The sequence below is a fragment of the Anopheles aquasalis genome, chromosome 3 (genome assembly GCF_943734665.1).
Source record: "Anopheles aquasalis chromosome 3, idAnoAquaMG_Q_19, whole genome shotgun sequence".
Taxonomy (NCBI): domain Eukaryota; kingdom Metazoa; phylum Arthropoda; class Insecta; order Diptera; family Culicidae; genus Anopheles; species Anopheles aquasalis.
This window is the reverse complement of record NC_064878.1, coordinates 9,080,353-9,107,936: the sequence shown is the minus strand read 5'-3', so window position 1 is coordinate 9,107,936 and position 27,584 is coordinate 9,080,353. Positions and strand designations below refer to the sequence as shown.

General features: G+C 48.6%; 1 protein-coding gene across 1 annotated transcript in view; it reads left to right on the top strand.

Moving 5' to 3' along the window:
* The first annotated feature begins 236 nt into the window (after positions 1–236).
* The window catches only part of LOC126578251 (fat-like cadherin-related tumor suppressor homolog), a 197,866-nt gene continuing 170,518 nt past the window's right edge, over positions 237–27,584 (top strand). Inside the window, 2 exon segments of the mRNA XM_050240621.1 lie at positions 237–444; positions 1,884–2,373. The gene's annotated coding sequence lies outside the window, so the exon portion shown is untranslated.

Genomic DNA, 27,584 nt, shown 5'->3' with positions numbered 1-27,584 from the left:
TGCTCTCCTCTAATTCGAAGAGATAATTCTCCGAAACAGTGAGATGACACAAACTGAGAGAGAGCGAGCAGCTGCGAGAGTGTTTGTGCTGAAACGTTCGTGGAAACTGGAACGCTTTAGTTCGGGTGTGTGCGTGTCTGCTGTTCTTTCGAACGAACTGCTGGTGGGCTGAACGGTTCCCCCCACCGGCTAAACTCGCCAGTTCGCCGCGTGCTTTCAGAACGGTCGGTACCGGGTCCGGAGACTACGCCGTGTCGTGTTTTCGTGTGTCCGCTGCAATCCACGCAATCCGTAATCGAACGCGCGCGCGTGTGTCTTGTGCTACTGTCTTCATTTGCTGTCAGTGGAAGCCGCTTCAAAACGCAACGCACCGAACACAACCAAGGTGAAGAAGAGGAGTTGTCCCCGGGAGTGTTCTGCGTTCTGTGCAGCAAAGCAAAGAAGGTACTACCCGGCACCGGGGATGTGTTTGCGTTGATGTTTCTGTTCCGCTGTCTTCTTATCTCGTGTTCGCATTGGTGTGTGGTACCGGAGCAAAGGAGTGTACTGGTATATGTTGTGAAAGGCAACCAACCGATAGCGATCAACGATGATGATGATGGTGGAGTTCGATCAATGATGGAATGGAAGAACGACTACCAGGGCGCAGCGTGAAGGTGAGGGCGCCACCACCATGTGCCTAGCGCCAGTGCGTGCCCACGCTTGAACGTGTGCGAGAGCCTCCCCCGTTCGTGTTTGTGTTTGTATGTGGCTGTGGGTCACTGAGCCTACGATGCGATGCGGTTGGTGAACGGTGGGGATGCGTCATCAAAGTCATGCAGAAAGTGGGCCCCAAATGGTCGTGTTTGCGTCGGGCTTGTGAGTGTGTTTGTGCGTTGGAGCCGGCGTTTGGAGCTAGCCTACTGTGTACCTCACCGCACCGTGCTTGTTTTGCTCAACTATATGCCACCATCCAAGGAACCATTTGGGGCCAAAAATATGCGCTCCATTCTGTGCTCTGTATGTTTGGTGTTATGCTGCCCTGAAATGTGTTGACAGTCGGAAAAGGCATTAACTTCTTTCTGGAATCAAAGATTAACTGCAAATGACCGAAAAAAGGATATGAAATATCACGAAAGAAAATGGCGAAAATTTAAAGCAAATTACCAAGGCAAACAACCGGTTTACGAGCCCTTTGTTGACCGACCGACCCCACCCCTTGCTCTGGATTAGATTGAGCAGAATTGATCGAGCAGCAAGCAGCCGAGCAGAGCAACGAGCGGACGCACCTTGGCAACCCGCCTCGGCTTCCATCCAGCTGGTTGCGAAAATATCGATTTCCGTCGCGTGGATTGTTGAGCCATGAAACAGGGACAAACATTCCAAACCCTCTACCCGTGCCCGTCCTTTTGTGAGGAATTCTTGTGCAATACCAAGAGCCCCCACCCGCCGGGGAGAGAAAGGTCCGGGTTCAGGTTTAGGTTTGAACCTTTTGCGTAGGATCGCTTGGCGAAGGATAAATTGTTCGGCCAATCGATCCACCTCGAACCTAATTGACGCGCGTCTAGGTGGCCGGCGTTTCGGGGTTTTAATTATTTTTAATTTTTCAAATACCAGCGAGGGGGGCTCGTGATAGAGGGAGCGTGGTTTGGTGGTGCCAGCATAAGATCAAATCCCTGATCCCTGATCGCTATCCTTTAAATATTTGGGGAAATACTTGCGAAGAAGGATAAACAATAAAGTCCTCTTACTGCCTGTCTCGAGGACGAACGACGTCACTGTGACTGTTCCTTCAACATTGCTCGTCAAAATTAACAGTTCATTCAGTTTACTTTTCGTTTTCGTACGCCAGTTTTCGTGCATTTTATTCACATCTACCCTTCAACACCTTTTTTTCTCTTCAGCTTTAGAGGTGTCCTTTATTCGACACCTGGTTCAGTTTAATGGTGATTGTTGTTTTGTTTGGTGCTTCGGAAAATTGTTGGTGAATTATATGGTGAAAAGCGAGCCGGTACGCGAATGTAGTGTTTAGCAGCAGAGTGCTAGAGTGTTTGTTTCTTTGTTTGTTTTGTCGGAAAAGTTTGCAAAGAGGTGGTTGTCCTGAATGGAATTTCGGGTTGGAGCTATTTTGCGCCAGAAGCTGCTGATGGCTTGAAGCCCTTGCTCTCAAAGTGAATCCCATCTCGGTGTGTTTGAGATCGCAAAGTGTTTTTGAAAGAAAATTGAAGTTGAAAGTTGAGAGAGCATAAATAGCTTGGAGGTGGAAAAAGGTTTCCCAGAAGTGTAGCTCGTCCTGCTGCATCAGCTGATCGAGATCGTAGAGCATCGTAGCATCAAGGAAGAGGAGCTCCAGTGAAATATCATAAATTCGGCGCCACGGAAAAACATAATAAGGTAAGAGAACCCCAAAGTCCAATTCAATCCTACGAAATTATTTGCAACTCTCGCTACCTCTTTGTTGTATTGAAATGAAAATGTGAAAATTATTTTGCCCCAAAAAACTCCAACACTTTTACTGCAGTGCGTCACGGGAATGCAGCACCGGAATGCTTGCTTCTGCTGCTGCTGCTGCTGCCTGCCTGCCATGGCATGGCATGTCCTTGTCAAATCGAACAATCCATGCCAAACCGACTGACACCCTAGGGACTGGTTTGCGCTCCAGTCTCCGGTGGAATGAAATAATTTTCCTCACAATTACCGAATCCACCCCAGTCCCAAAAGGGAAATTCCGGACATTTCGTCCGGATCCGTTCGATTCCGTCAATAAAATAAAAGCCAATCCGCCCGCCGCGGGCCAATAATGCACACTCAATTGCATTTGTAAATGTTTTCACTCGGCACCCTCGTGCCTGGTTGCGATTTTCACAGAAAGTTCCTTTTTATTTGGGGGGGGGGGGGGGGGGTTGAAGCGAATGCTACGAACCAAAAAAGGCCCAACATGAGCTCCGCTGGACGTTTGTTGTTGCGCAAAATGTATGCTCGCGAATGGCTCGCGGCTCATGTTTGGAATGGGATTGAAACCGTCGAGAGACGGAACCACCACAATGGCATCGACCGTGGATCGAGAACAATATTCATTCCCGAGTCTCGGACCTCACCAACGCACGTGGTTGCGGTTGATTTTGGTTCAATGTTCAATTGAATGGACGGCTCCCGCGGGCGACTACGAAGCTCGATACCATGCACCACCATTGACGGCCACCGCGAACTCTCTTTGTTCTCCTCCGGTCGGATTTTCGGCCGAAAAGTCAGCTCCAGTGAACGAACACAGGGAGAGTGACCTCGGATTAAATTACTTTAACATCTCCACCTCCTCCGACCAGAAATAAACACGTTCCGGATGCTGCATCTCATCTGCATAATGGATGCACTCACCACCACCCTCGACAAGGGCGTCCATGAGGAGGGCGTTTATGATAAACTGCGAATGGACCCGTGCCATAATTAATATCTGCTGTCTGTCAGTGTCAGAAGACGTTAGCGACCGGCAGCCTAAGGCAAAGCGGCGTAAAGAGGCGTGTTCCACTTGGGCGAACACAATCGTGACTCACGCAATCACTTGTCAAAACCGCAGAATCTGCTGCTGGTGCTGCTCCTGCTGTTGCTCTGTTCGAGAGCAAATGGTAGTCGATCAAGGGCGACAATAGATCACAAATGATGGCGGCCATAAACTCTCTCTCTCTCTGTCTCTCTCTCACTCTGTCTTCTCATTAAACATTAAGACGGTAGCTGCTGTCTTAACATATATCTGGACTAAGATTAGAACCCCGATGATGAAGTGCGTTGTGTGTTAAGTGAATCCTTGAACACCCCTCTCTCTTTAGATGCCACTTCCTCGATGAGTACATTCCCAACCAAATGCCACATATTTACATGGAGGTCACTGTCTGCTCTGGTGGACCATAAAATGTGTAATTTTAATCACACAGCACACCGTGCTCTAATCATTTGCTCGGAGAAGGAAGTCTTCTCAGTCTACGGTCAATCGATGAACGATTAAAAACACCTTTCACAACCACTCTAAAACCCCGCTACCGTCGATAGAGCCGCTTCTACGCCACCCAACACCCCCTTTAATATGTTCCTACGTTGATCGATTGCAACAATTTTATTGGTTGCATCGTGGTACTGCTAACCGATCGATGGCCAGCTGCTACTCCCCACACGCAAACACATGGACTGGAGTGCAGCGAAAGCAAAAATCAGCGCGTTACATGGCGTCATTGCCGTCGTCGTCGTCGCCGCCGTCGTTGGTCAACAGTGGGCGAACCCGTGAGTCGTGATTCCTGGCCATGTGCTGGGGAGGCAAAATGCAGGGGAAAAACGGCAAGAGCTTAGTATCTGCCTCGTGCATACCGGAGCATTTACCGGATCGATCGGCCAGCACAACGTCATTGCATAACACTCCCGGGAGGCTCTTTTCCTGTTGTGGAAAGGATATTAGCGAGCGAGCGAGCGCGTTGGTTGTGGGACACACGAACCAGGTGAACCACCCACCAGAAGCACCAGAAACACATACACAGCCCGACCCTGGGAACTCGATAGGCAGTAGACCATTCTGACCGGGAAACGTCCCTTCGGTGGTCGTTATTGCGATGACCGACTCGCTGTTGTCTAATAAAAAAGTCAACACCTAATGAAATGCAAACATACCGGTCTGTCGGTTGCTTCTGCTGCTTCTTCTGCTGCTGCTGCTGCTGCTGCTACTGGCAGTCCATTATCGACGCGATATGTAAATAGAGAGAGACAGCGAGAACGAGACTTGCTAACCGAAACGGATGGTACTGCTGTGGCCATGGTCATGGCCTGAGGTCAGTGAGGTTCAGCTGCTTTATTGAGAGTTGTTACTGCTGCTGCTGCTGCTACTGTTGCTTGTGCTTTATGTTTTACGTCGATGAGGCATCGACAGTGCGGTGATTGTTGAAGAGGCATTTTGTGGTCTTCTCCATCGTCCATTCCGCTGATGTAGAAGAGCGGCTTCTTCACTTTGTCGCGAAGTGTTTCTTGCTATTTCACTTCGAGATACACAGTTTGTTGAGAGCAGCATAACAAGCAGACTTCTGGCCCCAGCGAGCCTGCGTGGGCCATCATTTCCAGTTTATTGACGTTATTCCAGGGCTGACCTAAAGTGCTGGGCACTCTGCAGCAAATGCAGCAAAACGTTGCAACTTTAATGTATAAACACTATACCAGAGACACTCTACCCTCACTGTCTGTATCGCAATACGCAATACTCGATGACTTCTTGGTGGAATTGCCTCTCGAAAAGAGGAAAGAACCGATCCGGGGAAACCGGAAACCAATACAAGCCTGCGGCGTACACTGCGGTGAAGCATAAAGTACACTTTAGACAATCGAAGACATTTTTACGCCTTCACCACCATGCCGTGGCCGTGGCCGTGTCGACGTCGAGCCGTGCTGTTGCTGTTGAGATAAGGGAAGCGACGGTCGTACGGCCTCGGGGTCTTGACTATCGACAAGACTTCTCCCTCTCTCTCTCTCTCTCTGACCTGGAGGAATCGTTTAGGGAGCATCGAAGGAAAGGGCCAGGTGAAGCGTGAAACCGAAAACACATAGAGCCAAAGTCCCACTACAGCACTACAGCAGCTGCAGCTGGACAAATACCGAGGAAGGGAGTCAGAAAAGTGGCGTCGTGGGTCCGAGGGAAATTGGGTTTCCGTAGTTTCCGCTGAGCCAAGCGTCCGAAAACTAACAACAACTCTCGACTTTAGCCGCATCTTGTTCGATTTGAATGGGAAGGGGGACTTGGGGAAAACTTTCATCTCCCTTCCGGCACTCGAAAAATACCACATCTCCCCGTTGGACGTTGGCCGAGAAGTTGGTGAAGGAGTCGGCAAAGTTGCCTTCTTCCCGTGTTTCTCTCGGCACTATGCGGATCGTTTAAATATTTAGCACCTACAATCGGTTAAGAAACAAACTTTTTGCCTTTTGGGAGAAGGGGTGGGTGCAGGGTCCGATGCAAATGTACAAATGTTCCTAATGGGGCTTTAAAGCGATTCGCATAACGAGAAGCCAAGCAGTCAGTGCAGTGCTTGCAGGGGCCTCCAGTTAGCTGTTCCCGTTGAAATCACCATCACACCAGTAGCTCAATTTGAAGTCACTAATGGCTTCGAAATGTACATTTCGATTGTTCACCGCGAGTGAGTCTTGAAATTAAAGCATCAACCCTAAGGCAACACATCGAGACGATAATTTGGCGGCGGAATAACTAAAAGAATTCACAAATTTGCCATGCGATCCAATCTGATGCCGGCGTATTTGGTGTCATTTTTAACACCCCACCAAATGATCGCCTTCGTTGACATTCGGTGGACACTTCTGTCCGGTCTAGACGGAGGGTTGCGCTACTCACGTTATCTCGCTTTGCAAATTACCAGACCGTTCCAGCGTTAATTGGAACCGATTCGTTCGTGTTCTTTGCCATAATTTCCCTCCTTTTTTGACTCATTAGACGCATTCGCGCTTTTGTGATTTCTCTCAGCCCCTCTAAAAATTCTTGAGAATTCGAATGAAAAGAGGTCATTCTATACGCGCGATTCACAAAACTTCGCCCCGGGACTATCCAGACCATCCAGGAGAACATCGGTTTCGTGTCCGTATTCTCTCTTGACTCTCGGCGCCTGTAACGCAGCTCCAGACGGAGGGTGTTAATTGCGGTTTATTGGCTTGACCTGCTGCTTGTACACTGTGGCCATGCCGTTGAAACGCTGCCAAACATCTCTACGAAGATTTTCGAAGCAGAAAGGCGCCTCGTCTGTAGCTTCGGTTAGTGGCTAATGTGTCGTAATTGGATAATAAGTGTCCAGCATAGTGGAGAACGTTCGCGTTCACGTTCGCGTTCTCGTTCGCTTTGGGTGTCAAAAGTGGCGTGGCCCCGGGGAACAGAACCGCTCCGAGTGCTCCGGTTAGCGATTGTAAAATATGGATATTGTCGACGCATTCTGCATCGACATGCCATGCCGAGAGCGTGAAAATTGGAATGAAAACCCGTCTCCTGCTCGCCTGCTTGCTGCACGATTGATTATTTAGCGTGACCTGAGGGCAATCGGCACCGGATCGCCACCGGATCGAATCGAAATCCGAATCCAAATCCCCTGCCGGATGTTTCCGGATTCGTTGTCCGTTTTTTTTTCTTTATGCTGTTGCTTTTCGGTGCCAAACAGACAGCTCACACGAAACGGAAGCAAGCGGTTCAGGTGACAATTTTCGAAAAATGCGACCAAAAGATGCGACGGATGCTGCCCCTGCTGGCATTCCAGCGCATCACGAAACTATCGGAACGGAGTGTATCGGAGGGCGCAGAGCAGATTGGCTTCATGCATGTTTCGTTGCTCCTCTCTCCGCTTCTCGGGCTGGCAGATAAAATTGACTCAAAATATTATGCTGTCAACCGTGGCGCAACCCCTTGGCTTATGCTTGTTGCAGTATGCAGCATGATTCTGAACCGCTTGGCAGCTGCATTCCTGTATCACGTTGTTCCCTGTTTCATCCCCTGGGAAGTGGTTCGGTTTTGCACGGCTTCCCTCTTCTGTTTGCTCCCGAAAAATGGTCCGTTAAAGTTTTATCACCGGATCGTCGCTCACCTTCTCCACCACCACGTACGGTACCGCCACCACGTGATATCTCTGGGTGGTGGTTTGATGTTGGTTTGTTTTTCTCGCTTTTCGCCCACCCCGAGTTTACCGTTGCGTTGCGCTCCATTGGTCAGGATGTTTTATCGATCTAAGCGCGAGCTTGTTGTTTTCCGATTCAACGATTCCCGCTCTCTTTCCCTCGATCTGGCGCTTTTTGGACGGAAGAAAACTCACTGTTACAAATTGTGTAGTGGAGCAAATTGGCAATTCTGGGTTCGAATGGCTGCGAAGGACACGCTGGACCATAAACCACGAAGAGAACTGCCGTATCCCTCGCCTGACTCGCCCTGAGGGGCCCTGGCACGTGGGCTTGTCTAGACGCCGACAATGTCCGTTCAGTTCAAAAGTTGGCTCGAAACAAATCCTTCGGTAATTGGTTTGTAGCATGCGTTGGTGGGGGGAAAGGGACTAGGAGAGATTTGTCCCGAAGAGGGAAGAAGCCGTCCGATACACCGGGGCGATCCGCAATCGGTGCCAGGACGCATCGTACGGATATGACGTGAACTGCTGCTGACGCGAGCATCAACGCGATATCAATTTTCAAACCATCAGAAGCCGGTGCTGCTGCTGCCCGACTGTCAGGACCTGCTGGAAGAGGAAGAAAAAGAAAAAGATGAGGAGCGAAAACAAAAATCTCGAACCTCGAATTCACGGCCTTGCCACATAAAAATCCTGCGAAGCGAAATGACTAGAAAAAAAAGAAAGAAAGGCGAACTGACGAGCGAAAATATTGCTGTCGGACAGGTTTTATGTTGTGTGTGTTTTGGTGCGCGTCGTTTTGGAAAATAGATAAAACACCAAACGGTTCCCTCACCAACAACCAGGGGAGGGGGGCATGGGAAAGAACACGCATGCCACGGGCAGGGAGCGGCATTCAACAAAAAAGTTATGTCGTTATCTGGTGCTCACTCCTCCTGTCGGTGGTGTTGCTGCTCGCCGCGGCCTAGAAGACCGTTTATGCTGTTCCCAACAGCAGCCTAGCTGGCTGGTGTTTCTATTTCTTCTATTTTTTTTCTTTTTTTGTGCTCCTCTTCCTCTCCGGTGGTCCGGTGGTCTGTTCCGCAAGATTAGTGGCAATAATAAAATGCTCTCGCTCACACATAAAGTTTTGAAAATCGTTATTAGCGTTATCATTATGGGGCAATGATTTTCGGTGGTTTGCTGTGCGCTGGTTGGTTGCTTTTCGGAGTTTCACGCACCATTTCTCACTTTACGGCTGCCCGGGTGCTTGTTGAATCGTGATCGCGTAGCTGTAATTGCTCAAAGTTGCTTCGTGTGCACTTTCTTGGGCACTCGAGAAATGGAAGATGCCCGTCTTGTGCCACGAATGTTCTAGCCAAAGCGTGAGCCATTTGGAGTCCGGAAATCACAAAACAAAAGCGAGCACACGACGCATCTACGTAAAAATGCAGACACTATTCCCTTTCTTTTATCGAATCCAATGTCTGGTTGCGGCGAGATGACTGCTGTTTTATTCTCAGTTGCAACTGACGTTTGAAGAACGTACAGAGCAAATTATCAGAAAATAGAAATTGATTTTGTTTTATAAGGGCACTGTCTCTAACCGTGGCTCTGCAGAATTCCAAATCTGGGAGTATTCCTAAGTGAATTTTGAATACTTTTCTACATTCAAAAGACTTTTAGAACATCAAAACTGCTAAGGATGGTACTTTGGTTCAAGATTCCTGTAGCTTAGATGTCCATTAACTATTCCATCCGAACAACTGATGGAACTTCGCGGAAAATCTTCAAGAACAACTCTGTTGAACATTCACTGTTGATCTAGCCAATGCTAGCGATTTCGCAAACCTAGCACGACGCCCTCCAGATTCTAAACCACTCAACCACTACCCTTAGCAATTCCAAGAAGCCCTTTTCTCCATCACAAAACCACTGGAGCGATTTTTGTGCTGACGCAACGGCGCAACTAACTCGCCTCATCTCTACAGCCAATTAAACCGTGGCCGGAATGGACCGATCCGATTGGCTCGGAATGTAATCTAAGGAGTTCCGCGATTCCCGGTAGCTAATCAATGCCTAACGACCATCCTAATCGTTGGCTGTAAATCAGTTATGGAATTATCGCCACTCGGGCTTCTACCAGAAATTATTCATTCCATCGCCTCGCCTCTGCTGGCCACCCAGTGACGCCACCATTGCAACGTCGTCGTGTGTGGTCGGCCACTGGCACGTCGAGCATATAAATTATGAATCACGTAGCATTTGCATCGGCCAGCCAGTACCATGCAACGGCCTTTACACTGCGGAAGTACACCGTACAGTCTCTCGACAAACTCATGGCGTCAAAGCGATTGTACTGAAAAGGCCCGAACGAACCAATAAATTCGCTTTCAACGCGTGTTACAACGCGTCGTTCATTGCTTATTATTGTCCAATAATTTGCCTTTGATTTTCCGCAAAAACAACCACTCACTGACAGCGTTTTCCGATAGTTTCCATGCCCCTCATCTGAGCTCAGGTCGGGTATGAAACCAATTCCGTGCAGCTTCCGGTGAATGCTTCCCCGGTAAATGCTTCCTATTTTATGATGCACATAATTATGCTCACAAAACCGCTCTATACCGCTCCAGTAAAGGGGAAAACCGTTTCGTTTTCCACCAAAAATCGCACCACTAGTACGCCGTATCCGTATCATGGTCACCTCTAGCGCTCTAGCTAGCGCACCGATCAGATCTGGTTACTCGCACAGCAAACGGCGGGGTGCAAACCACCGGAAATCAATTGTTTACGGTCAAGTACGCGCGAACGGAATGGAACGGTTCCACGAGCTAGAACTAGAGCATTTGTGGTGCGATCTCGCGCACGATGCTGGGAATAGGAATTTGCGGTGGTGGTGGTGGTCGAGCGGTAACAATCATTCCAAATTCCAACTCCAACTGATCCGATCATGAAGCATCTGGGTGATTGAATCGTTGAGTCCGTTCCTACAGCAACGAAACAATCGCTTTTTTCGCGGATCAATAATGTTCTAAATTGTCCAAATGCGTAGCGAGGCAATGCAATTGGTGCAATTTATTTCAAATCTTTTATCTCCTCCCTAACGATGTCCGAAAATTGTTCTTCAAATAGCAAGCCCCTTGGACGGACACACATGGATACACCATCTGTATCATGCGCTGCAATTGTGCATCCCTTGGCCGAAGTGGATTTGTTTACTCAATTGAATTTACTTTCTGCTCGCGTCCCACGCTGCAAATGCTCTCTCTCTCTAGTGGGTCTTTTATTGGGGATTTCGTGGGGAAACCAGGAGGGAAGGGAGGGTGCTGGACACAACAACACTTTATCTGCGATGTGATGCACTGCACGATGCATGATACGAAGCGATGTAACGCGGATTGTTTCCACTTACGACCCGACTGGAGCACCGAGGAAACACCCTGGATGGCAGGATCGTTCGACTCCGATGGTCGGTTGTGCAATCATCTGTACGTGTGCATGTGTGTGCTTTCCTTCCACTTTGCTTCCTGGCTAGCAGGCTGGCGAGCATGACATCGTGGCTGCTCTGGTTACACGGAATGAAGCATCACCACGTTGCAATCGATGCCAAAAGTAAGGACAGTCCCCGGTGCTCGCGAATGAGAACGATCCTCGGCCGCGCTCGCTGACTGTGGCCTGGTAGGTGGGAGGGGCACCTCATTTGCATGTATTATCAAATTTAAATTGCATCCACTGGTAGTGAACCGCGAACGCAACACGGACGAGCGGGCGGGCATCAGACACCAAACACACTCTGTTACCTCATCGTTGCCAGGAAGGTATGCTCCTCTTTCTCGACTACATTATTGATTATCGTCCGGAAGGCTCCGCAGGATTGATGATGCAGCAGCAGCAGCAGCAGCACCGCGCTAGGCACTGGGATGGAATTTCATTTTGAAGTCAAAACTGCCATTTCGACTTTTCGTCCAAGTTGCCGACGTCTTTAATGCTGCTCGCTAGTTAATGATTTTATCAAAACCGTCGAAGAAAATGGCGTCTACCGTCACCTTCCCCTGGCACTCGATTACGACATCCGTTGGGTTGGTTTTCGATTTTTCTCGCTTTTATGGTTCAATCAGTATCCCAATGATCATCCGGCCGGTCGGTGAAGCTACTTTGAAAGTTTGTTTTTCATTATTCATTGCCATTCCCCGGGCAGCTTTCTGCCATGCCAGACGTTCCGCGGAACACTCTTTAGCGAAAGAGCAAACAGGACGGCGACGACGACGACGCATTTGGGGCCCACTCCGTGATCAGATTGGCGTCTAGCCGGTGGTCGGTACATACGGTCGGAGACCAGCAGCCAGCTCAAGACCGACGGTGGACCAACAGAGTGGCCCCTCCTGTTCTGATTGCATCGAATCGAAAGCAATTTTATCTTGGAACTTTATTTACTCTCGTTTTGCTGGCGCGACACCCAAATACGAGGAGGAAAGGGGGATGGTGCCCGTGTAATTCACTCCGATTATCGGCGCGCGCTTTTCGAGTTTTCAAGGCGCTGGTTTGCGAGATTTTTTTTTAAATTTTTGTTTGCGCTTGCACGACGTCGACCTACTTCATCTCGTTCCCATGCTCAAGGAGAGTGTGTAATGGCAACCATGGTCGCGATGGTTGTGTTTGTTATCTCTCCAGCGAACAGTAAACGAACGCAGAGACTGCCAACCGATAAACAGTGAAGGTACAATGCATTAAGGTGGTTAAGGTTAATTCTGGTCAAAAAAGGCTTATTTTTGAGTAGTTTTGGTAAGCGAGCAGTCCACCTTTAATATTTTCTTGTAAATGTCATATTACTGCAACTTTGCACACACTTCTGACGAATATTTGATCAATTTTTGAGGTAGATTTTTTAAAAATTACGTCGCTAGCGTCAAATTTAGTAAGACATGTCAAAAATGTACTCTTGTACTAAGGAGAGTGTAATGGCTGCCCATATGCTGCAACCCATGCACGTTTGCAATGATTAATGCAAGGTAAACGGGCCAGGATGGCCACTTATGTTTCAAGTGGCCACTCGCACTCGATTGCGAAATGTCTCGCAGCACCCGTCCGGTGGCATTATTTATCGATGGGAACCGGGTCAACGAGAGAGCCCAGTGTGGCCACAACCTAGTCCTTCTCTCTCCCTCTCTCTTTGGAGGGAGGGGGGGAACCACACCACAATCGGGCTAATTAAATTCGTCGCTGCTTTCTTTCTTTATTGGCTCGACGCGAATTTTATGACTTTAATCGAACTTCCAACTGCAAATCGCGACATCGGCGTTGTTTTGTGGTTGTAATCTGTGGCATAAATTCCCCACTTTATGATGCCCAATGTGCAAATGAAGTTTGTTGCTGCTGCTGCTGATGATGGTGGCTTCCGATTCGTGCTTGATAAATTAATTAAATCCTTTCCGATTGCGCCTCCGGTCTGGTCTGGTTGGACAAAAGTGTGAAACAGCAGCCATTACCCCGTTTGGCTCGTCGGTCGTCGGTGGCGCCCACTATTCCCCGTCAGCTGAACATATTTTCGCAGAAAAAAGTTCCTTTTAATCTTTGAATTTGTCGCAAACAACGGCGACCAACAGCAACAGCTGCCAGTGAAGCAGGATGAAGTAATTAAGCCAATCTCGCGCCAAACGCTCACGCCACACATTTTTAGAGCGAGCGACAAAAAACTATTCTTTATGCTTGGCAGCAGTCAGTGGCAGGAGCAACACGCCCAGTAAAAAAGAGGACCTGTTAGGACGATTAAGGATCACGTTTTGTGCCTGTAACGCAAACACCATTCCACCCCGCCTAGATGGTTCTGCTGATCCATTTGCTTATTCTGCTGTTGCTTGAATCGCTGCTGGTGCTGCTGCTGCTGGATAGAAAGCTAAACGCTACAAAGCTGCTGGCAAAGCTGTTGTTCCATAATTAATTATTCAGCGTTTCGCAGTGACACGCCTTTGCTGAAGCTGGGGAAGCATTCGTATCGCCAGAGAAGGTCAGCACGTATGTTGTTTGAAAATGCACAAAATGGCCAGAGCTAGCAAGAAAAATCACGCAAATGCCAGCGATCGTTAAAGCGACAACATCTTGCCCGGCTAGGACGAATTTTGTTGACTAGAGTCGTTGGTATGAATTCAAATCGTTTGGAACACTCTAATCGCGCAAACAGGCGACACAGTAAGTACTGCCAAGTTCTGAGAAAATATTTTAAAGATTAATTGAATGTCAAGACGTAGCCAAGATCCCGTTTATCTTACGCCCGGGGAGATGTTTTGTAAACTCCGTTTAAATATTTACAAAATCAAAAGTGTCTAGAGTGTGGTCCGAAAATGATGATTAATCCAAAAAGCATCCTTTCATCGTTTTTTCTCTTACTCTTTCTCTGTTATGCTTCAATGTTGCCATGCGAAGGCCACCATCGTCAGATTTTGCTCACTACATTCCTGAAGTGTGTATCTTCGTGGACCACCCTTTGTTTTCGATGAATCATCAACCCGGGGTCCGACGATTCGCCGGCAACCGGATAATGCAACGTTATCGCTATGTTTATGCAAAAACCCTGGCTCCCTTTTTTCGCAACCATACAAACGCCAGAACGGTGCTCGCTTACACGTTTAAAAGCGCCATTTTCAGCACTTCCAAAACGGGGGATTGCCGGGCTGCTACTGGCCAATAAATAACCCCGGCTCAACCCATCCATTCTCGTTACCACTTTCACTTGTACTGTACCGTGGTGTGTGCGCGTGAGAGGTTTTTAATTATTCACTCCAAACACACACTCGCCAGACACTCTTTGCCCCGAAAAACGTGACAGAAGAGGAAGCAGAAGAGGTGCACAATGAAGTGGTAGCGCGTAGGTCCCGGGAGCTCGTGGATCATTACAAATCGGATCCCGTCAGTGGTACAGATGACTTCATCGATCGCCGACCACACATTAGCTCTGGTGGTGGTTTGTTGTTGCAGTTTGTGCTCAGTCTGATAGCTTCCGCCATCGATGCGTGCGTGCTCGCTAGGACTAGACCTCTTTTAGGCCGAAAATAGCGCTCATTGCGTGCGTTACTCACGATCACGACATGATGGTCGCATGGATTTGCATGGCCGAGGTACTCGCGCACGTACGCACTTTTATGGTTGTCGTTCATTTTGCAAATCTGTCTTCCAACGAGCCGGGACGGGCTGGTCGTTGTTAGCAACAAATTGTGCGAACCACCAATCCAATCCCTATTCTCTTCGTCAATTCCAGCCAGTCCCATTCCATGCGAGGTTCCAACGAGATTGCCGAGAGTGAGAACACGGAGTGAGTGATGGCGCCATCGAGAGCATACGTGGTAATTCAATTGCGATCGTCTCTCTCTTCGCGTGCTCGTAATTTACAGCGATTCTTGGCCATTTTCATCTTCATCTTTTTTTTTGCGTCGTTGCGTCGCTGGAAAAGTGTCGGTTAGCGGCCCCTTAGCGAGCGCAGCGATGGAGCTCGTGTGTTCAGCGTTCGTTGCCTTTCCGCTGCCTGCCGAGAACGAGTTCTCGCCATCGACGAAGCACTGACCTCTTGTGTGGTTGGGTTTTGAAAATAAATATTAATTAAATTCAAGTTCTTTCCACGTTTCGGTGCACAAACGATGGTCAAGGCTCGCCAAGAGGTTGGTTCACCTGGTTGGTTTCCGGGCACCCCTCTATAATCGTTGCGTGGCACCAACGGCCCAAAAGGTGTGCCACTACTGGGTGCGCGCTTTTGTGCCGTTTTGTTCCGGCCACTTCCGCGAACCCAAGGTGACAGCTCGATGACGCAATCGCTGACATGCTGATAACGGAGAGAAAGAGCGACAGTGCGACCGCGACTCGAGAGGAAACTTGAGACGGCGCCAGTCAACTCGGTGCGTGTCGAGAGGTTTTAAGGTGTTGTTTTGTTGTTTGTGGTACGTTTGATGTTTGGTGCCTGTGTGTCACAACAACAGAGCCCAAGAAACGCAACGCAAACGGTAAAATGACACGCAATGGTTGGTGGTTTTTTTTTTGTTGGTTTGTTATAATTTCACCTAAAATACTGACATTTGTGTGACGTAATGCTGGAATTAGTAGCTAGTAGAATCGGCGTGTGCTAGTAATGCCCGGTGGCCATTCGTTTTGCTCGCTTATTTTGCCAAGCAAGAACGTCTTATCAACACCTTTCTTGATGTGAATTCCACTGGTTTTTTGTTCCATCGAAATAAGACGGCAGTTTGTAAGAAGCGCTTTGTCGGAAAACATACATTTGTTTGATCGCCCTTATCGATCAATAGCGTGTAAATGGCTTCACGCAATGAACAAGACACATATTTTAAGCGGAAATACTTCAACGGTTAGTCATGCGGCCAAATGAGGCGATGAGCAAATTGACATCATCGCAGTCACTTACCTCTGGCTATCAGTGGAGTGCTTTCGCCTGGAACAGTGAGTTTGGGGGAAGATGCACCCAATCATATACCCTCATGTGTCTCATCCTTCACTCAATTTTGCACCACCCGAGCGATGATTAATTTTGTATTCGACGCCGGGTGTGGCATTTATTAACGAGGTGATAACGATGGTACGGTGCTGCATACCTCCCGACGGCTGACTATCAGAAACCACCCCCAAACCACTCTCCAGAGAAAAAAAAGCGCTTTGACGCTTGCTCGCAATCTCTCTCAAACACAGACACCGCACCGCACGGTGGAGAGATAATGTTCCGTGGTAATCGATATCGAAGCAATGTTGTGTGCGACCGCAACACATACCGGATGTAGCTGGAGGGCTACAAGCGGGTGGTTGTTGGTGGAGGGTAGTGGAAGGTAATGTTTTTACAAACAAAAAAAAATAACAGTCAACCATTGACCAGACTGGCCTGACTGGACTGACTGACTGACTGACAGACTGGTGTGGTTACCATCTCCACAGGACACAATCGTGTCATCGCCAACTGTGCTGCCGAGAGGAAAATTGAGTGGAAAAACAAATAGCACGCTTTTCACGCACTTCTGGGTGATCCGGCTGTTGCTGCTGCTGCTGCTGCTGCGGCTGAAGTCTCCACTCAACGGCATCATCCATCACTTTTCCGTGTTGAGTTTTTGACAATTCGCTGATTATTAGAGAAAGAGAGAGAAGCAGGGAGAGAAAGAAAGGCAGAGAGTGTATCGTGGGAGGTGTGCGACTGATTGATTGGGTGTGAATTTGAGGATGTCGTGCCGAAAGTGGCTCCCAAGTGGCTTCATCATCAAAAATCCGATCCGAGGCTTCAGTATATCAACAACAACAGCGCCTGAACGCTGAGACGACAGTGCCGCGTGGGCTCATTGTTTGTCGATTTAGGTAAATATTTATCCAAACTCTAGAGCCCCCCCCCCCTCCGTTACTATCCACTGGCGATTCCATTCGCTGATTAAAGCATTAAAGCATATTGCGCGATGCTTGCCGCCAACAGCGCGCCACGATCGCGATCCCTATTTATAGCACCGGGATCCGGTGACCGGCGGTCCTCCAGCAAGCCCCCTCGAAAAAAAGGGTTGCGTTTGTTTGCGTTCCAGCGATAGGTCGTGCCAATGGGGCTGGCCAGCGCCCATTTTTTGGGTCGCACCCATTGACCCCATTGTGCGGGCACGCACGCCCAACCCGCCGGTTTGCGCCTGTTTCCCGCCCATTTCGCATACGTAATGGGATTCTAATTATTTATAAATATTATGTTGGCAAACAACAGTACGCACACACCGGGGCGAGCGCGCGCGCACGTGCCCAAGTGCGCCCTTTTTCGGTATTCGCACCAAGCAGCCACCGGATCGAGGATGGTGGATTTTGTGGTTTTTGCGGAATTTTCAATTTTTTTTTCGCAAAATCTCCGGCTAACGCAGAGACTCAGTACTATCCTTGTACGCGTACGCTTTCACACTTGGTGGAGGTGTCATTGTTTCTACTTCTTCCTCTTTATTCTTCTTCGGTGTTCATTCCCTCACTTCAAGGGGAAGAGACAAAAAAAGCCAGTCCCGCGGTACCGGGAAAATATAAAGAATGTTGCTGGAGAGATTCCGACAACGCTCGCACGCACGTGCGTGGCGGCACCTTTTCCATAACTCCATGGCTTCATTATTTTTTCGGTGGAATTTTCCTCCATTTTTTGGCAACATTGAGGAGAGGAGGCGCGCAGAAAAATATGCTGCTGCCTCGTCATCCCACACTCTGTGCTATGTAAAGCACTCCACCACTAGAGCTTCGACATGTTTGTTCTATTTTAGGGCCACGGAAGTAAGTTTTTTTCGGTTTTTTTATTTTTTTAGAAGACACGCACATCTTGCAGTTCCGGAGTGTGCCAGGAATGTTTCTATTTTCATTCCTCCGTCATTGCTGGAGAGGCTGGATCGCAATTTGAATTTAAAGTGTTTACCGAGAACGGAGATGGTCGGATATGTTTCCCCGTTCGAGAGTAGATGGAAAATGAAGTCATAAAAGCGGGGATTCGACACAAATCCCGTTCCCCTCGCGAGTCGCGCAACATTTGGGATTGTTATCTGCCAACTCTGCACCAGCACGGGTTTTGTTCTTCTTTGATGTTGGTTTATCGAATAGAAACATGTCTCTTGTTACGCCTTAAACCTCGCTGTGTGCTTGAATGATACGATTGGAGCTGCTGCTGCTGGTTGCTCGGCTTCAATCCCATCTCCGGAGCGATATTCCGGCTCCGATATACCGCTAGTTCCGCCATCTTTGAGTCCCAGTTGACCTTTAGCAGACTCCGTGTGAAAATGCCAAGACGCTCGGTTCGCTGTTTGCGCACCAAGGAAAAGCGCCAACTTTATTGACGATAATTTGCTGCGACACCAAGAAGCCATCCCGCCCTGGGGGTGGAGAAGTGGTGCTTTCTCGTAGGAGGTAATCGTTGATAGCAACCTTGTAGTAGCAGTGTGCCTTGTGTGGGTTTGGGAAGCGTTATCGAATGTCGCTTGTGTTGTTGCTTGTGCATGGAATGTTCGATTTTATAGCTCAGACACACTGCACACCCGCTCAGCTCACTCGAGAGTGCACGAGTTGTCCTTCGAATATGATCCTGCTTCACAAACATCCTAGGATCCATCCTGATGGATGGCTGCTGCTTGCTGCTTGGTGCCGTGGCATTGAAAATATCTTGCAAAAGTATCGATGCTTTCGCCAACAACAACCTCATAACAACATAATATGCCATGTGAAAGTGGGGAAAAAAGGGTCCGATTGGTTGCTAGGGTAAAGGAGATAGGTTTTCCGAGAAGCAGTGCCTGATGCTGGTGCTGCCTTCCCAGTATACGACGGTTTGGAGTCCCTTGGTTACACACTCAAGCTGATTTTGTTTTTTTCCCCTCCTTCTGCCATCGAACGAGTGGTGGACCGTTTCTCATGTTCCGAGAGGAGATGTTTACAAGTAACGAGGTACGTTGGTCGAAGCCAAAACTGCTGACATTATTATGCTGCAATGTTGCAGCTAATGGAACATGTGTTCCCAACGAATCATTGAAGCACGCTTTAAGATGAAAATCCCGTGGAATAGGAAATTGCAGAACATCGGATTGGGGTATTTATTGGAGATCAAAACAAAATGATTATCTGGCATTAAAGCCAAAGCTAGACTTGCATCGAAGCACTGAACATCAAAGCGATTGGCCGGGCATGGATTTAGTAATCAATTTGGAAATCGCTACACCAATCTATTGATCTGCATCCACACATTAGGATCCTCTTTTTGAACTTCACTTTAAAGCGCCTGCGGACCTCGGAGGTTGCCATCACTTACCACCGTTGCCATCACTTACCACTGAAACGAGTATAAAACAGAATTTAATCAATCGATTTTATCTAACGAACTTTAATCTAGAGCGTTTCGCGCTGGAAATGAAAACAAAACCGAAGAACGAATAAAAAAAAACCTCATGCGAAAGGGGTGAGAGGTTGCTCTAATTAGTGTCAGTGCCCTAGCGAGGTGTTTGAGCACGCGAAAGGACAATTGGCGAGTGAGTGGATGTATGTATTAGCTGACCTCTCAAACCTCAACGCGTGGTACCGCCACCACCACCGGTGTTTGTCAAGGCTTTAATAGGGTTGACACAATTCGGACACGGAGCGCGATTTCGCGCATAATTAGCATATTACGCAAAGGCCGCCAAGGAGTAGCAGAAGTAGCATTAGATACTAGCAGCTGGTTGCTAGTAGTCGCGTTCAACCGGAAACGTGTGCTCGCTGGGTGTGTGCGAGAGTGGCATCCAATACTAATAGAGAATGACCCCGGGGGAGGTGTTATCTTTCTTTCGCCCCCCCTGGAGTACAGCGGCTAGCGACTGGCACAGCGCCAGAGCCCCTCCTGTCCGATCTATCGAGTGTGCAAGTGCCACCCGGGGGGATTTGGTACCGGAACCGACGGGTCCGGACGCTGTGGATTAGAGCTTTTCGATTAACTTAATTAGGTTTCGGACCGGACTCTGGGCCACCAAGCGGCTCCTGTCGCAGCACACCTGTACCACGAGCACACTCGACTGTATGTGTATTATCCTCTCCATCTGCCGGTGCGGTTGCTGCTACTGGCGTCTGTGTGGAATGCAAATGGCTAACATCGTAATTAAACCCCGCAACGATTGGTTGCCATTGGCTGACTCGCCTGATTATATCCCTGGCAGCATAAGCCGCATGTCCATCGTCGCCGGTAAAAGTCGACGCAGATAATTGGCGCGTGAGTGGACAAAGGTCGCGTTTCGCTGGTGGAAAACGGATGGTTTTCATTTTAAAATGGGTGGATTTTTTTTTATTAATTAGCAGCAATACTTTTCATGTTTTTAATGCTCTTTCGTTAAAGGGGACAGTGTCCACTAAGCTATCATTTCAGGATCGCAATTGTAACGCAAAGAACTTTCAACGCGTTCTTTCATTGAAGTTAAATTCGTGCTTGTGTGCAAATAAAACGAAAGTAATTTATTCGCTCATTGTTGCTTGACAGTACATTTTGTCGACATGTGTATCTCATGATTAAATTTAATTGATTTAAAATGAAACAAAATAGTTTATCCAATAGCCTTCAGTTCATCTCAAATTTGTGAGACAAAGATACACGTTTCAGAAATTCAAAATAATTTTAGGAAGATACTTAATCATAGTTTAAACTCCGTGCATCAAAAACCAGTTTTTCAAAAACTCTACTATCTCATCTGTATAACCTTCTGTTCCTGTTTGCCTTCTATCCAACATTCAGCATCAAACATTTGCTATCGGCCACATCACCACCAGGCCATCAGTAGGACCACCGAGACCCATTTGCCTTTATAATGGCACGTACGGCAGCACAGATCCCTGTCCTAATAGGCACAGGAATGGTGATGTCCCATAGGAGTATCGAACCCACACGCGTGCAATTGCCGGTCATTTGGTCATCCCCCCGCATCATCGACTCATTACCGATGGTGCGAGTGGGTTGGTTGGTCCCAAAATCGAAATTACCATTCCGTCGAAATTGGATGCCACGAAATTGCCAACCGCCACAGCTCATCTGCTCCCACTGGTGTCCTGGCACCCCTTTCCTGACCCGTTTGTTTGTTTTCCCGGGAAACTCTCATTTGACACCGCGTACGACGCAATAGAAGGTGTTGCTCTGCGCAAATGGGAATTGACGCTACGAATGCGTCTGTTGATGTTGATCGAAAACCCCCCCTAAACCAATCCGACCTGAATCGATCTGCAGTGTCCAATTTATATCGTTTGATGAGCGACATGCAAATGATGACCATGACAATCCCGCTTCGAGTTTAGAAGCTGGGATGGTGTAATGTTGTCCCTTTTTTTCGCTCGCAGCCAATTTCCGTAATTGAAGATGGTGACTGAGTTGAATGAATTCCCGAAAACTGACGCGCACGATATCGGAAACGCTCTATAGGGGTAATGGGGATGATGCATAGTCAACATTTGGGGGAGGAATACATCCCCACCCGAGAATGAAGATACTTCCCGGAAAACTCTACACATCAACCGGCTACTAGTGGCGGAAATCGATGGTCCACCATTTGTTGCTCTCGGTGAACTTTTGAACCATCCCGCCATTCCTTTTTCCTGGGAAAGATCGACGAAACGACGACGTGACTGCTCGCCCTGTCTGGTGCCCTTACAACGGGTTAGTTTCACCGGAAACGGCTATCCCTCCCACTCCCCCTGCCAGCGTGCCATCCATTCAAAGGTAGTTTCCGGTTGTGGTGAAGTGAGGTTTATGGTTCAACCGATTCCGTGCTCACGGTTCGAGTCTCGCCCCTGACTCCGCGTGACTGGCTGAAAGGGAAATCGCTGTTTTCGATCCCTCCTCTAGTTGGCTGGCTGCATACATTATTAAGGACGTTCCACGGGTTCCGGTCGCTTTCAGCACAACCTTCGACCGGTGCTCGAGGATGCTGTGTAGCGTGGCGGTGAGTCTCCCCCCAAAAAAGAACCGTACACGCTATAAGCCACCGGTAAGAAGCGACGACTGTCCGGGAGTTCAGCAAGTCACGGCCAGCCAGCCAGCCAGTCAACCAACCGCACAACAGCTTCTGTTGGGTTACTGGAAGCTGGATGTAAGAGTTGGGTTCGGGGGACGACACGGACGGTAACACAAGAAATATGAGCTCTTGCAAGTCATATTTGTATTCCTTTTTGCCGGAGACTCCGGCAACTCGGTGCTGTCAATGGCCCCGAGAACGGCATGGAGTTCACATTCCTGGGTACACATGCTGGTAAAGCACATACAAAGTAGAAGCAGGTACAACGCTGGTTCCATTTGCGACCGTTGTAGAAAATGTAGAAAATATTTAAACGCCATCTGTAGTGCGTGCTCGCTGCGTGCCGGTTGAAAAATTGCGTGAATTTTTCAATACGTTTCCGCACGCGTTCCAATTCGAATTGGTGAAAAGAAAGTGCGCGTTCCAGATCGAGATATGAAACATTGCGGAAAAAAGCACTTCAGTAGCAGCAGCAGCAGCACCAAGAATATATTTTGTGCTCTTTACGTGCGCTCGAGCTGTCATCGGGAGCTCTTATCGGAGGAGGCCATGATGAGCAACTGTTTAATGCTTTCAGTACAACGCCAGCAGAACGACTTCACCATGATGCTGCTTTCTGCGTTACACGATCCGATACCTCTCAGAGACCTTTCGTCACCATCTTTTCTGTGGGACAACGCGCGTCTTAAACGCCTTTGCTCGGATCTGTGTGACATCAAAACTTTTCCTGTCCTTGCTGCCGGCGGCGGTGTTCTAGTAGGCGCTGTCCACAATCGGTCCACGGTCCCGTCGACCTGGCACACAAACAAAGTTCCACGACAATGACGATGTAATCCGACGACAACGACGACGACGACGACAACTGTGGACGTCCCAGAGACGATGCTGATTGTACTTTGTTGGAAGTAACTTGCTCGTGTCCCTCATCGGATTGAGGTTACGGGATCCTTGATCCAGGAGAACTTTTCACTGCTACTGTCGTTACACCTCGCAGTCGTCACGCGTTGCGATCAGTTGCAGACACATTGCTGTAGATGCGCGATGGCATTGTGTGCGGCGAACGTTGCCGCGTTGTAACATCATTTTATGAAAAGTTACTTTGTCCTCGTAAAAGGCGCAACATTGTGGGGTACGCTGGCGTCGTTCCATTTTTCAACATCGATCGTGCCTTATCCGACTGCTACAAGACTCACGGATTCGAGCGAAGAAGTGCACTTTGCTCCTCTCCCGTTCCCGTCTGTTCGATCGGTGACGCTGCTCACGTAATTGATTTACATTCATATCTTCCACTGCAATGCATTTGCTGCCCTTTTTCGCCTCCTCTTCGTACTGGGTCAAAACCACAACGAGCGCCACACCACAACATCCGAACCTGTTTCGTGGTGACACGACACCATCGTTAGTGCGCCCGGGCCCCGTGGGTGCACAGAGCATAGAGGGTTGCAGGCGTGCATCCCTCAGCGCCCGCGTATTGTATGTTAATAAAAGTCGACTTATTGACTTCCCATGTCGGCGCATTCGGCGCTTCTCTCTTCTCTCTCTCTCTTTCTCTGGAATTGCGTCATGAACGACCGCAGCGAAGCGAATTCCACAAACTTCCACCAATGGGGAGAAGTCACAAGAGATGCCTACGGGGTATGCTGGGGTCCCAAAAACATTCCTCTCAACCCACCGCCCCCGGTTAGTTCTGTGACTGGCAATGTCACCCAAAAACGGTTGTTTTGTTGGAACCTCGAGCTCTGAAATGACAAAAACCTTCCCCCCCCCCCGGAAAATAAAAACAAAACACTTTTCCATCTTCTGCTTCTCGTCTCACTCTCTCTCTCTCTCTCTCTCTCTCTCTCTCTTTCTGCCTCCCTTTCTGTCCCTTTCTGTCAACCTAAATGATGTTCACACAGAGTGGATGCTGGCTGGCTAACTACAAAACGGCCCCAAAAATGAAACCAACGATCAAACGGCCGACCGGACGACCGGAAAGCGAGCGACCCCGTGACAGCTGCGGTGACTTCCGAGCTGGGAGGAGGAAGTTGACCCAAAAGTGACAGCCAGCACCAGCAGCAGCCGAAAGTGCCTGCACGTGTCTGAATGTCTGGAACTGACTCTCTCGCTTCGAGCACGAGCGCTGCTAACGGGCGCTGACGACGAAAATTTATGAGTTCAATGGAAAATCCTACTTCCAGTATCCACTGGCATCCGCCCCATTCCGTGATGCTTATGCTTTAATACCGTGCTGGTGCATCGCGGAACGAACCAACTAACCAACCGACCAACCAAGCGAACAGCTGCATCCGTCATCCAGGGTCAAAGGAACTTGCGGCTTGTGTCGCGGCTCGCTTTCCATTCTTTTCCTGGGTGTTTTTTTTTCTTCTCTACTCTACCTCCCCATTTTCCGGTCTCTGGTCTTGGCTGAAGCCGGTCTCCTCTGATCCTGTTTTTGTTAGTTCTCTCTCTCTCTCTCTCTCTTCTGTCGTTCGGATTGTCTGCAGTGTAGAGATGTCTGGCATTGTCCGTTGGAGCTTATCCCCCCAACGGGGAGGGCTTTTCCACTGCTTAATCAGCTTCAAAAGAAAGAAAGGGAAACAGGGTTTGTCTAAGGGATGTTGATTTTAGTTTTCCACCGAAGTTGTTTCCAGTTCCGTTGTGTTTTTCCGTTGTTTTTATAACTAGAAAATGTGAGTGAGCAGCCGGTTGTGTCACTGTCAGCACATACACCAAACCGCATACCTTTGGTCACTGGGTTGGGTTCCCACAACCGCATCGCAAACCCCAATGTGCTGTCATGTGCTCCATCATCAGGCCGATTATTAGATACAATGTTTCACTCTCTTTGGGGTTTGCAGTCAGGCAGCATCTCGCGTGCTCGAGAGTAGCACCAGATTCACATGATTTAGTGGAGGATCAAGACAGACAGACAGACAGACACACGGCGAGATAGAGAGAGAGAGAGAGAGAGCGCGAGTCATTTTCCTCCGAACATCTGTTTTGACAGTTTGATTGGTGGCGCGTGGCGCGTCGCGGCCAGATTTTTCCGTATTTTCGCTTTTCTTTTTTGTCTCACAGTCGCACGCCATCAACAAGTCAACAGTACACATGTGTTATCCGTGGCGTGCGTGCAAACCCTTTCTTTCGTTTCCTCGTTGGCCGGGGGGTGCTGGCTTTGATTGGCCGCCCGGATTGTATTGCGAGAACGTCGCGAGTGATTGTCTGACGCTATTTTGAGGAACATGCATTTGCTCAGGATTCTGAAAGGTGCTGAAAGGTGGAATTGGTGCGCCGGGTGTGTCATGAGTTGGTAAAAGACTAGATCTAGACATCCTTGAGAGGCCTTAGACTCCCTCTAGGGGGGACAGATTAAGTTAGAGCGAAGGAACTGACATCGATTCTGCAAGCACTTGGACAAACGATTCTATATTTTTTTCAAATTCACTCTATATGACATTCAAACAAAACAATGGAGTTAAACGGTTTCGTCACAAAAAAAAAATTCAAAAATGAACCTATTTTTGGCAAAAATAAACGTTAATTCCTCCCTCAAGTAGGATGTCGTCTCGTGAGATGATTAATTCCGCTTAGGTCTGGCAAGTTCCCGCATTCCAAAAAATCACTTGCTGGATCTATTTTAATGCCGCCATGGAGTGCTGGTACTGGTGTTTCCTCAAAAAGAAACCATAAAGCAAGCTGAAGCACGCGCATCTTCATTCCTGAGGCATCCCTCGCTATTCACTTATTTGTTTCGAAAGCCCCAGTAACTGGAATGGAAAATCTAAATAAAAGCAAATCCGCTCATTACTGTCCTCATCATCATCACCATGATCAGCATCATCATCTTTGAGGTGCATTCCAACGACCAACGATGAGGCTGGTGATGTTTTGTTTGTCTTAAACAGAAAAAGCCGCATCGCCCCCAAAGAAGAAGAAAACGAAGGGGTTAGCATGTGGACCTTTTTGTTAATTTCCCAAGAGACAGAGAGAGAGAGAGAGAGAGAGAGAGAGAGAAAGAGAGCATCATCATCTTCCTCCTTCTGACTTCTGGGGCCTCCCAGCTACACAATTACTTGCCTCATGCCGGTTGGCGATTAATTTCAATTCTCTACCGAGTACCGAGGGCAATGACTGCCGCGCATGACTCCCATATGCTGGTGGAAAGAAGGAACAACATAGCGGCTCCTAGCATGGCCCCGGGCGGTGCGTAAAGTGGTGAACAGTCCCCGGCCCCCTCCTCCCATTCCTCGTGTACGTAAAACGCTGACTGATTTATGTCATCGCAGCACTGAGCACCACCCGAAAGAGAGCCCCTGGGCGATGCGTAATGCTCGCTCGCACACCGAGTGTGGTATTTGATGGCCTCTCCGGGGGGGGAGGGAGAGGGCGAACCCAAATCAACGGTTCGTCTCCATCGTCTTCAGACGCGTCGTTGCTGATGGTTGAGGTCCGGAGGGCTTGTACGCCGACATCGACGACGACTCCGACGACGACACTCTCGAGGGGCATTCTGTCTTTCGTCGCCGCTCGTCACTCGAGAGACGCTTTTCCGACGCCTCCAAGGGCTGATTGCTGGCGGGGTAACACATCACCACCACGACCACTGCTAGCAGCGCCACAAATGATGAAGAATGCGTTTTCGGTGTTTTCGAGTTCCGTTCGGGGTGTACTGGATGTGGAAGTGGCACTTTTTGGTTTCTTTCCAAACCAAAGAGCACCAAGGCGTGGCCCATCTTTCGGTTGTTCGTTTTTCGTTTCGGGCCCCGGGCTTCGGGGGAAAAGCCACTCCGCACATCCGCTTTTCTTCCGTTCCGAGGGTCCGCCCCGTTTGCCTTAATTTATCGGATTCATTAGGGCTGGCGAGGCGAGAGCTGGTGAGCTGCGTGGTATGTTGACAAAATGAAATATGACTTCTAGTTCTGCTTATTAGCATGTGTTGCTGAGCGAGGGGGAAAAGACAGAATGGAAGAGAGAAATGCTCTTAGTTTTCCATTCCATTTTCATTTCGGAACAGAATAGAGGGAGTTTGGTAGCATTCGAGAGTTTCAATAAAAGGCCACAAACATTAATTAGACAACTATTTTACACCCTCGCTGTTCACCACTCCCCCCGTTTTCTCTGGAGTGAATGGTTTATGGTGGTTGATCAACAGAGTTTGATAGTGTGAAAGGAAAGGTTTTATGAGTTCCCCAACTCAAAATGAAATAAAAATCCAATAAAGCCAGAGCCATGTGTCTTCTTGGCCAGCAGAAGGCATAAAACCCTTTAGGGAAAACTGGGAAAACAGGCACACACCGTTCCAATCTGTCCTTCAACACACGCTCGCACACATGTTTGTGCTACTAATTATTTCATTTCGCTCGACATTCTCCAATCCAATCCAATCCATCAGCACCTCTGTTTGTTGGCCCTTCACCTCCGTGTTAAATATGAATTGATTTAAATTGTGCAACATACACATACTCGCACAGACACATTCCCGGCTTCACAGCTCTCGTGATTTATTTCGATATTT